Below are 11342 nucleotides of genomic sequence, written 5' to 3' on the forward strand. Positions count from 1 at the left end.
TTTTTTGTGACTGTTATCTAGAGACACACATTTTGCTAAAAAAGTTATTGCACCATTTATTTGCAGCATGCAGAAATAATTTTCCAGTTTATCCAAGTTCTCCTTTTCAAGTATTCAGATAATCGTTTTAAGCTTGTCCAAATATACCAGCAGGATTGTGTGTTGAAACAACGTGAAGGTGCCATGGTCATGTGTCTGCGTGAGCTTCATGCTCACGGGCCAACAGGCCTTCAGGCATGCACAAAAGCAGGCCAATACCAGTAGGCCGACACCACCAGGCCAATACCAGTAGGCCGATTCCAGTAGGCCGACACCATTAGGTCCAACACCAATAGGCCCGACAGCAATACACCTAACACCAATAGGCCCAGCACCAATAGGCCCAACACCAGCAGGCCCGACACCAGCAGGGTCCCAATTTACGGATTGCCAACAGACCTACAGCCTGTTGGATTTTCTGATAGGGTAACATGAATTTATTGAAGCAATTGCCACTTATACTAAGCCATTTGATTGACCTCTTAAATTGTAAATAAATTTTCTGTTTTGTTGAATTCTTCTGTTTTCTTGTTTGTTCCATTGCGTTGTATAATTTATCTTGGGTTTTTTTATGTACACCTGCCACTTACGACACTGCTCCGAATGGAGCTGCTTTATGTGAAAATAAATAAATAAATAAATTGAAAGGGGGTTTCTGCACAAGTAGGACAGGGACGGAGTTCACAGCGGGCGACACAAGACTGCGAGCAGAACGGCGAGCAGAGCAGAAGACGGCCAGTCCACGCGAACCGATCTCGTGCAGGGCGGCGGCACTTCGTCTTTCATCGGCGCTTCGTCTTCTTCGGCGCTTATTCAGTAATCTGCCTAAGCGGTATCAGGCGTGGCCTTCGTGGTTCGCTAAAAAACCGACACCTTCCGTCCAGGCCAACTCAGAAGCCATAGAACGCCTCCTCACCACACCTCCCCAATTAATCGTCCTTATCCTTCGCATCTCCACACACAGTAGAGGCATGGAGGACGACCTCTGCCGGCTAGCACAAGCATATCTCATCCCCAGGATAGTATACTCCTACCCTTACTATCATCTTCGCCGAAAAGTCGACGGAGCAGTAAACACCGTAATCCGATCGGTGTAAAGGGCTCCCATAGGGTTGCAACAATACGCCAGCGCATAACTTCGCACTTGCAACACTCTTACGGAACTTGTGAAGGCACACAAGACCGCCCAAATTCATCGCCTCTCCAGAAACAAGCACAGGCATCTCATCCTCGACCAGCTGAACGTCCAGCCCAATAGGCGATCCCTGTCCCGCAGCCTCCCTCCCTGTAGGCGTGTGTAGCTGCCTCGTTGTCGAACCGCTACCCAACAACATGCTGCTTGGGCGGCACTACGCGCGCCGTCAGCACAAAGCCCGCGCAATGGACGATTTCTATCGTGCCACGAACAAGCAACATACGCGGAGACTGCAAGGCAAGATGCAACAACCTACGTAGTCTGTTCAACAACGCCGCAATCTGCCCTTATCTCCACCTCCGCGGTGTACGCCCCTCCCCCACCGCAGCAGAAGAGACAGCTATAGCGCTGCCCATGGCTAACCACTGTAGGTGCTCAGTCCGCTGTGGCTAAGTAGGAGCAATCCTTAATTATTCAGCAGGCTGCCTCTGCCTTCCTGCCGCATAAATCCCGCGCGGCTGTAGTCCCGACCGCAAACTGGATACCCGCCCACGCGGGAAGCTCAGGAAACGAAGGGGCCCACCGACTTGCCCGAGGATTAACAATCGGGCGGCCGGCCCCAGGGAACCAGGCATCCTTACGGAAGGCCCCCAACATTTGCCGACATCAGCAATTTTCTTCAAGAGACGAGAAGTTGTTTCACCCCTCCTCACCCTGACCTCGACCATGCGCGAGCCACCCTGATCCACAGATTACACACGCACTGATTCTGAGCCAATACACGCTATCACTAATCCTCATGGGAGATAATGACCCCAATTGTCCACATTACCTTAAGGAGATCCCGCTACTCAGGCACAAGTCCTTTGGGGGTGCGAAAATAATCCGCCCCTACGGGCCCTCCTACTAGCTCCCTCTGCGGAAAACTCCTCACCCAGCTGGACCTTCCCATACTCTAGTACTACATCCCGCTACCATCAAACGCTTACCAACCCCACATGCTATTCCAATGCCTGGCGGACCCTCTTCCGCGGGCCTGGAGTGCCTCACCAGCTGACAGGACTGGGAGACCCTCTTACGCTCTGAGGACCCAGCCCAGCAGAAGACTGCCACAGGTCGGGCTATGAACATTATAGTGTAGTGGGCTCGTGCGAGAGCCCTGGGGCCTGTCAAAGTCAAAGTTTTTCCCACTACAAGAGCACTCAACTTTCCGTCAATTCGTGGGCCCAGGGCGTTTTGTTCTGCAATTGGAAATCAGCTCTTCCAGTTCTGCAGCCGGAAGGACGCACAAAATATTTCGGGCCAAGTGACATAAAAATAAAAAATTGGCAGGGGCTTAGCTTTGGTTAAGCCTGGTCGGTCGGTCGGTCGGTCGGTCGGTGGGTAGGTGGGTGGGTGGGTGGGTGAGCGGGCGGGCGGGCGGGCGGGCGGATGGATGGATGGACGGATGGATGGATGGATGGATGGATGGATGGACGGACGGATGGACGGACGGACGGACGGACGGACGGACGGATGGACGGATGGACGGATGGACGGATGGACGGATGGATGGATGGATGGATGGATGGACAGACACACCGCAGCGGCTTCCTTACAGTAATAATATAAAATAAATAGATTTGGCTTATAGGTGTTTAACGTCCCTAACCGACTGAGGCTATATGAGGACCGCCATAGTGAAGCGCTCCAGAAATTTCGGCCCCCGGAGGTTCTTTACCGGGCACTGACATCGCACAGGACACGGGCTCTAGAATTTTGCCTGCGTCTAAATTCGACTGCCGCAGCCGGGTTCGAATCAGCGTCTTTCAGGTCAGCAGCCGAATGCCATAATCTCTGAGCCACGAGGCCGAAAAAAAAAACAACAAACGTGTAGAAAACCTGGGCTTATTGGGAAGTACATAAATAAATATAAAATTCAGGGGACACTTTGACTATCTAAGGTGCGTAGAGGCGAAAGCGTTTTCCGCACCACTTTGGCTGCTTCTGCGGCACTGGTGGCGTCCCAATTATTGAGTACTAATTACTAAGCGATGACAAATCACTAATTAATTGTTAATTACTGATTAATGCCTGAATATTAATTAACTGCTAATTAATGACGCTTAAGCTTCGCCTTTAGGAGTGGAACCGACAGCATGTAGCGCTGCCAGGGTGTCCACGGAATGCCACCACCCGTTCAGCGCAGTGCCTTGCCCTTAGAAAGCAACGCTTTTTGAGGAAAGGAAATGACGAAGTAGAGAGAGAGAGAGAGAGAAAAGGACGGAAAGGCAGGGAGGTTAACCAGGCGATGCCCAGTTGGCTACCCTACACTTAGGGAGGGGAACAGAGGGGAAAAAAGGAAAAAGAGCGGCAAGAAAATGAGTTGTCTAAGTGTCCAGCGACCACTATGTCACAGAGACAGAGGACGCGCAATGAAAACTTGAAGATTATAGGAGGGAATGCAACCCCGTGTCCCTTAATAAAGTCAGGAGCGCTTTCACCGCTTTCCGTTGTCTGGAAGGTTGTGTCCAAGGCCCCAGAGCGTTAGACTCTGTTAAAGGACGCGAGTCCAAGCGGAGCAGAGAAGCACTTAGGAAACCGCGCTCTCGCTGAAAACGAGGGCAGTCACAGAGGAGGTGGCTGATCGTTTCGCCACAACCGCACTGGTCACACGCAGGAGAGTCAGCCATTGCGATGAGATGGGAATAGGCGTTTGTGAACGCCACTCCCAGCCACAGGCGGCACAACAGCGTAGTATCACCGCGGGGGAGTCCGAATGGTATATGATGTTGGAGCAAGAGGTTGAAGTGATGCGAGCGGGGTGTCCAACCTCCAGGGGCAGACCACGACGTTACAGCCAGGTTTCGGGCGAGCAGTTGAAGGTGCCTTGCTGCGTCAGCTCTTGTCAGTGGTATGCGGGCAGTGTTGGATGTATCGTGAGCCGATCGAGCAGCATCGTCAGCTAAGGCGTTACCAACAATGCCGCTATGGCCTGGTACCCACTGGAAGATGATTTCATGATCTTGTTCGATTGCCTGGTGGTGCAGATATCGTATCTCCGCTGTAAGTTGCTAATGGTCGCTATGTCTCAAGGCAGATTGAAGACATTGTAGGGCAGCTTTTGAATCACAGAAAACATCCCATTTTTGACGTGATTGTTTTGAGATATACTGTACCGCCGCAAGAAGTGCGGACAACTCTGCTCCAGTAGAGGTAGTCTGATGCGAAATTTGTTGGTGAATTTGAGTCTGTCGCGCAGGAACGACCACAGCGCAAGCGGAACTAGTAGAGGTTACTGATCCATCCGTATAGACGTGAGTACGGTCCGAATATTAGAAGTGGATCATAGACAGTGTCAGTTGCTTAATGGCTGGCGTCGATAAATTTGACTTCTTCGCTATCCCCGGAATAGCAAGGCGCACACATGGGAGCCGCATACACCACAGAGGAGAGTGAGGTAGTGCTGCCGGGGTGAACTGTTGTGGGATCGACGACTGTTGCGTCGTTATCACCTGCGCAAATGCAGACTGTGGTCTCTGCAGTGGCAGAGGCGCAAGGTGATGCTGTGGAATCCTTGAGATATGACGTATGTGCCTTCGGAAGCAGTCTAGGACAATATAAGTAGAGATCGGGTGGTCTTTGGCTAGTGCAATGCTACCCAGTGTTGATGCGCTCCAAGGGAGACCTAGCCATGTGCGAAGGGCCTGACCCTGTACTGACTGGAGGGCACACATGTTAGTTTTGCACGTGTTTGGGAGTACAGGTGTACTGTACCGCAAGCATCCGACAAATAGAGCTCTCTACAACTCCAGCATAGACTGTACCGGCGAGCCCCATGATTTTCCACCTAGAAATCGGAGTAAATGAGCGATAGATATTAGCTTTTTTTTCAGTAGAGTGCAATGAGGGCTCCATGATAAATTTCGCTCGACCAGGATCCCTAGGAAACGATGAGTTTTGCTGTAAGAAATGACTTGACCGTCGATGCGTACCGGATATGGAGTCATACATTTACGTGTAAATGCCACTAGCGCGCACTTTTCCGGTGAAACGCTGAGACCTTGCTTCTGGAGATAGGAAGAAGTGATCGATGCTGCCCGCTGAAGTCTTGCACGCACCTGGGGACGCGTCACAGCGGAGGCCCAAATGCAGATGTCATCGGCGTACATACACACCTGGACGGTGTTGGGGAGGTTCTCAGGGAGGGCGATGAGAGTCAGATTAAACAATGTAGGGCTAAGGGCACCACTCTGGGGCACGCCACGGTAGGTGTAATGCGCAGGCGTCGGGCCATCTTCACATTGGATAAAAAATGATCTTTTGGACAGATAGCTCTCTATCCACGCAAACATCCGACCACCGATGCCCACAGTTTCCAGCGCATCAAGGATGGCCTCATGGGTCACGTTGTCGTAGGCACCTTTTACATCCAGAAAGAGTGCCACTGACAAACGTTTCATGCGCTTGTGTTGTTGAACCGTGGATACGGGATCAACGACGTTGTCAATAGAAGAGCGACCCCGCCTGAAGCCGGCCATAGCGTCGGGGTATATTTTGTAATGTTCGAGGTACCACTCCAGGCGCGACAAAATCATTTTCTCCATGACCTTTCCTAAGCAACTGGCCAAAGCTATTGGCCTATACGATGAGAGCTCGAGTGAAGGTTTTAGTAGGGGTATCAATAGACTCGATTTCCATTCTTGAGGAACAGCATTGTCGAGCCAAGAGTCGTTGTAACGTTTGAGGAGCTCTTCTAACGCGTCGTGGCCAAGGTGGGACAGCGCAGCATAAGTGATTCCATCTGGCCCTGGTGAAGACGAACGCCGACATCCTGCAAAAGCAGCGTCGAGTTCCTCGCGAGAAAAAAGGACATCCATGGCCGAGACCCGTGAGGCAGGAGGAACACGCCGGGAGCTCGAAGCAGTTGGTACACCAGCAATTTTCCTGCAGTAGTCCGTTGCTACCTCAGACTACTGTGAGATCTTGATAGACAGCCAACGCATAGAAGGGTTGTCTTTGCTGCGGAAGCATACGGAGGCCCCGCACAGTACGCCATATGAGGGACATGGGCTTGCGGGGATCCAAGTGCTGACATAAGGACCTCCAACGCTGGTTCGCCAGCTGATCGATTCTACGCGTGATTTTTTTCTGCGTACGTCTCGCCTCCCGTAGATCATTTAAGCACTGGGTTCTTCTGTATCGCTTTTCTTCTCGCCGCCGAAGAGCACGCAGGCGTTCTAGTTCAATATCAAAATCGCTGCGTATTCGTGAGGACGTGATGTGACTTCTCGCAACGTTCATAGCATTAGCTATAGCGTGCTCCAGCCTGCCAGAGAGGGCTTCTTTGCTCGTCTCCTCCATATGTTTTCGAAATACTGCCCCAGTCAATTCGCGCGAGTTGGGCTGGGGAGGACGCACCAAGGCCGTTTATTTTGAGGTAGGTAGGAATGTGGTCACTTCCATGGGTCTCCAGATCACAAAGCCAGCTAACACGCCGGTGCAACGGCCTTGAGACTAATGTCAGGTCCAGGCAGCTGCTGTAGTGACAGCCGCGCAGGTATGTCGGACTGCCGTCATTCATAACATACAGATCATTGTCGGAAGAAAAATAACGCCAGATGCCTTCCTTTGGCGTTAATTCCGGTGCTTCCCCATAGCAAATGGTGGGCGTTAAAATCGCCAATAATGATCCAAGGAGCACGGGTTTCTTCCATGATGGCCTTCAGCCTCTCGCAGTCTAATTAAGAGGAGAGTGACACATATGCGGCAATCAGTGTGAATTCTAGCGTTTTTGTCTTGATTAAGAAACACGCGTATTGATTGTCATTGTGAGGTGGAACTGAGCAGCAAACATACGTCATGTCAGTGCGGAGGTATACCAAGACTTGGCTGCGCTTCCCGCATGTAGGGGCGAAAAAAGATTCGTACCCGGAGAGCCTGATTGCTTCTGATAATTTGGGCTCGCAGATTACCAATATCGGGAAGTAGTTAGTGAATACGTAAGGACGAAAACTTGACATTCGCAACCTCAGACCTCTTGCGTTCCATTGGAAGATCGTGGCGCCTCTGACTTCCTCACGAAAGGAGGGAAGGTGTCCAGCCATTATAGATTAAAGTCCTTGAAGTGCTGAACCCAGGGAGTCCAGCACTAGTAAAACGCTTCGAGCAGTTGGGGATTGCAGAGCCTGTAGGAGAGGCCGAATTGCGTTCACCACGGTCTTTATAATCACGAGGGTTTGGCGGTCTTGCTCCGGGAGCCCGTCTGCAGCGGCCGACGTGCTCAGCGATGGGAGCTTACGTGGAGGAGCCTCAGGAGGACATAATGGCGGAAGCGCTGGTCAATGATCGGAACCTGATGACATCTGGCCACCCTTGTCCACAGAGGGCGGACGGAGCACACTGGGGCGAGGTGGAACAGGAGTGGAGGAGGGTGAGCAGGAGGCGCCAACAGCGCGTCGTTGCGGCTGTCATTGGCAGCAGCCTGTCTGGATTTCCTCTTGCGTCGGGCACGTCTCTTGCCAACGATCGCGGCGGCTTCGCGATGCGTCGAGTTGTCTCGGACCATTTGTCTTAGGACAGCACGCTCTTCTTTTAGCCGCGGGCAGTCTCTAGATGAGGCGTCGTGGGGACCGTTGCAGTTTGAACACCTGAGAATTTGTGCTGTGCATGTCTCAGAATCATGAGGGTCGGCACAGCGGGAACACACACTCGCGTTGCCGCAGACTCCGCTAACATGGCCCAGTTCCATACAATTCGTGCATTGTAGGGACTTTGGTATGAATGGACGTACTGCGTGACGAAAAAGGCCTGCCTTCACATGTGACAGAAGGCTGTCGCCTTTGAAGACAATCTTGACACAGCGAGATTACCCAAGACGTGAAACTCGGAGAATCACGGTGCCTTCATTTCCTGGCTTCACAAGTATGGGCAGATCTTCTTGCGTGATCGTCTCATCGACGTCATAGATGACGGCAGAAGAAACGTCCTCGCCGAGCGGGATAACTGTACGGACCGACATGCCTCCGAGTGCAGTGATGGCCCGCAGTGATTCGAGTGCTGGCGCATGATGGACGTCAACAGCAACAACGTTTTTGCGCCAGTTCACGCGAACGTCTTTAATTTCGTTCGGCACAAGGGCCTCAAGTTGCATTGAGACAGCTTGCCTGATAAGCCGCCTCATGTTGTGGGATCGATGCGCAGGCAGGATGAGAATAGTGTGCTTTGATGCTTGGCCAGTTGTCTTCACCGTGGACTGGCTCGATGAGGAGCTGGCTCTTAATAGTCTTCTTTTTGTCCTGCGGCTGAGGTATGTCTCAAATTCGCCTTCGGTACTGTCCTCGCTGAAGTACTCTATGGTGTCCTCGCTGTCGGGGTCACTGGGAAGGCTGCAACGCTTCCTCGAAGAACTCGACGAAGGAGCCGGCAGTCTGGTCGGATGCCCAGGAGGATCCACATCCATCGCCGTATGACGGGGGCGGCGTCCCCGCAATACACACACAAAATACACTAAAGAACGCTGCAGACGGATAGAAACCGATTCCACAAGGATACACTTCGTCGTCTCGGTAGACACCTGAACCGCACCGTACAGGAAGAGAGGAAGTGGGAGTGAAAGAAGACAAAGAGGGCCCGTAATAAAGGAAATGAAAATTATATTTTAGGAAAGGAAATTACGCAGTAACTGTCTCACATATCTCGGTGGACACCCGTCAAAATTCAGGGGGGCACTATTTTGACCTTAAGTGTGGTCACTGATGTGTGGTTAAGATGTTAAGCTTCCCCTCTGAGTGTGGAACTCGGCAGCGTCTTGCAACGCTGCCAGGGAGTCCATAGAACGCTATCGCCCATTCGGTGCTACGCCTCACTCGTCGGTAAATTGGTTTTTGAGGAAAGGAAATGTATCTGTCTCTCATATCTCGGTGGACACCTAAACCTCGCCGGAAGGGAAGGGAGGAGGATGAGAGTGAGCGAAGACACCGTATTCACTACACGCGCCTTTGTTCATTTCAAACGATCGCGCTTCCCGGCCGCGGTGGTTGAATTTCTTTGGAGGAGAAATTCTAGAGGCCCGTGTACTGTGCGATGTCAGTGCACGTTAATGAACCCTAGGTGGTCGGAATTTCCGGAGCCCTCCACTACGCCGTCTCTCATAGCCTTAGTCGCTTTGGGACGTTAAACTCCATAAACCAACCAAACCAACCAAACCATCGAGCTGGCATGGCGGAGTTCTGTGCGGCTGTGCTTCAACATGCTCCTTGCTGGAAACAGCGCATCGGCCGGCGGCCGAGGTCTACCGACGTCTCAGGACACTACGGACTCGTACAAAGTTGTACTTCCCCGATTGCCTACCGGTAATGTTGTCCTTAATACCATTTTCCTGCATGCTGACCTTAAGGGTCGCCCGTACCGAGCGCCTGACTTCCGTGACGCACTCGCACAGATATTGGATCTCCAGGAAATTTTGTGCATTGGTCAATACCAAATGAGCCACGTGTGGATGGTTACCTGCGAGAGTAGTTCTTCCAAACAGAAGCTTGTTAACAAAGCGGAGTTTCCTGTCAAAGGACTGAGGTGCATGGTGTTTGACCCGGATACTAAGAACGTCAAGGTTAAGCTCCTTTGGCTTCCCCGCTATATGGAACACCGGAGGATTGTGGAAGCATTAGAGTCTTATGGCACGGTTCAGTCTGTGGAGCGTGAAAAGTGGCGGTGCCCAGGGACGGAGCATATGGAAACGGCGAACCGTGAAATCTCCCTCACACTCAAGGATGGAGTGTCAGCAAGCACAATCCCACACGCACTTAATGTTTATGGAGTGCAGGCATTAGTCCTTATCCCAGGGAGACCTCCACAGTGCCTCCGATGCAGCCGGGTTGGACATGTACGGCGCCAGTGTCGCACGCCTCGATGCACCCAGTGCCGACGCATTGGCCATACTGCGGAGAACTGTGTCTTGAGTTACGCTGACAGGCTGCGTCAAGGCCAGTGGTCACGGGAAGATGACGTGGCATCAGAACACATCATGGATGTGTCTGAGGTTGTCGACGCGACCGGAGAACTAAGTCGTGAGCATCGAATAGAGGGGGACAGAAGACTTCAACACCTGAAATCAACACGGAATCTGAAGCGACTGGCCATCTAGCATCCGCGCCTCCAGAACGAAAACCGCCGGACCCGGGCCCCCCCGTCAGTGCTACAGAGACTGCTGTGCTTGCTGCACAGGAACGCTTCGTCGCCACAGGTCAACGTCCGGATATGCCTCCTGTGGAGTCAGTCGAGGCGATACAGCCAGTGGATGCTCGCCGATCCACCTCTGTTGCTGATTCTGCTTCGTCGTTGGAGGGTAACGGTGAGCCGTGTGTGGCGTCGATCTCTGGCGTGTCCGGTGCTCTGTCGGCTGTCAGTGTGGCAGCAAGTGATGTGCTCCCCTCGGGTTCGTGGGCCGCGGCCTTGGCTGTCTCAGAGGAAGACATGGACAGCACCGCACCTTTGAAACGTCCAGCAGATGCTGACGAGGTGTGTATCGATGGCGCTGACCACAAGGCACAATGTGTAGAGACCACGGGAAGGGTGGCGTTAAAGAGGAAGGCGATGTCTGCCCGAGAGGCCGCCAATTTGGAGGCGGTCCACCCCATTCCAGAGGATGGCGTTTGTTAAGACTGGCACCAAAAATGCCGAGCGCCGCAGCATATCAAATCGCTACCCTTAACGTTAGGGGTGTGCGTAATCGTAGGAGGCAACAGGTACGGCATCTCTTAAAGAAATGGAGTGTGTGTGTAGCCGCTATCCAGGAAACAAAGTTGTCCTCTGATGAAGAGACAGCAGCTGCTCTCGAGCCTTTTTTGTCGGAATACAACATTATTGTTAGCCACGCGAGAGGCTTATCCGGAGGTTGTATGCTATTCCTGGCGAACACGCTAGAGATGACAGCCATGTCTTATTGCATAGATGACGAGGGGCGACTTATATGCTGTGATCTCACAATTTCAGGTGTACAGTGGCAGATTATTTGTGTTTACGCCCCCACAAAGCAGTGCGATAGAAGGCTTTTCTTTCTGTCATTAGGTGAACATTTGTGCACGGACCGCAAAATTATATATCTGGGAGATTTTAATTGCGTTTGTTGGGATGAGGACCGATCAGTGGTATGTAAGAGATACGACCCTAGTGCTGCATTACTTACCGA

At 52.1% G+C, this 11342-nt stretch overlaps 1 pseudogene; it reads left to right on the plus strand.

Annotated features, from left to right (window-relative positions):
* Nucleotides 1–9404: 9404 nt before the first annotated feature.
* Nucleotides 9405–10813, plus strand: LOC149325524 (uncharacterized; annotated as a pseudogene).
* Nucleotides 10814–11342: the final 529 nt, after the last annotated feature.

The sequence above is a fragment of the Amblyomma mixtum genome, chromosome 10 (genome assembly GCF_055824585.1).
Source record: "Amblyomma mixtum isolate Tamu chromosome 10, ASM5582458v1, whole genome shotgun sequence".
Classification (NCBI taxonomy): domain Eukaryota; kingdom Metazoa; phylum Arthropoda; class Arachnida; order Ixodida; family Ixodidae; genus Amblyomma; species Amblyomma mixtum.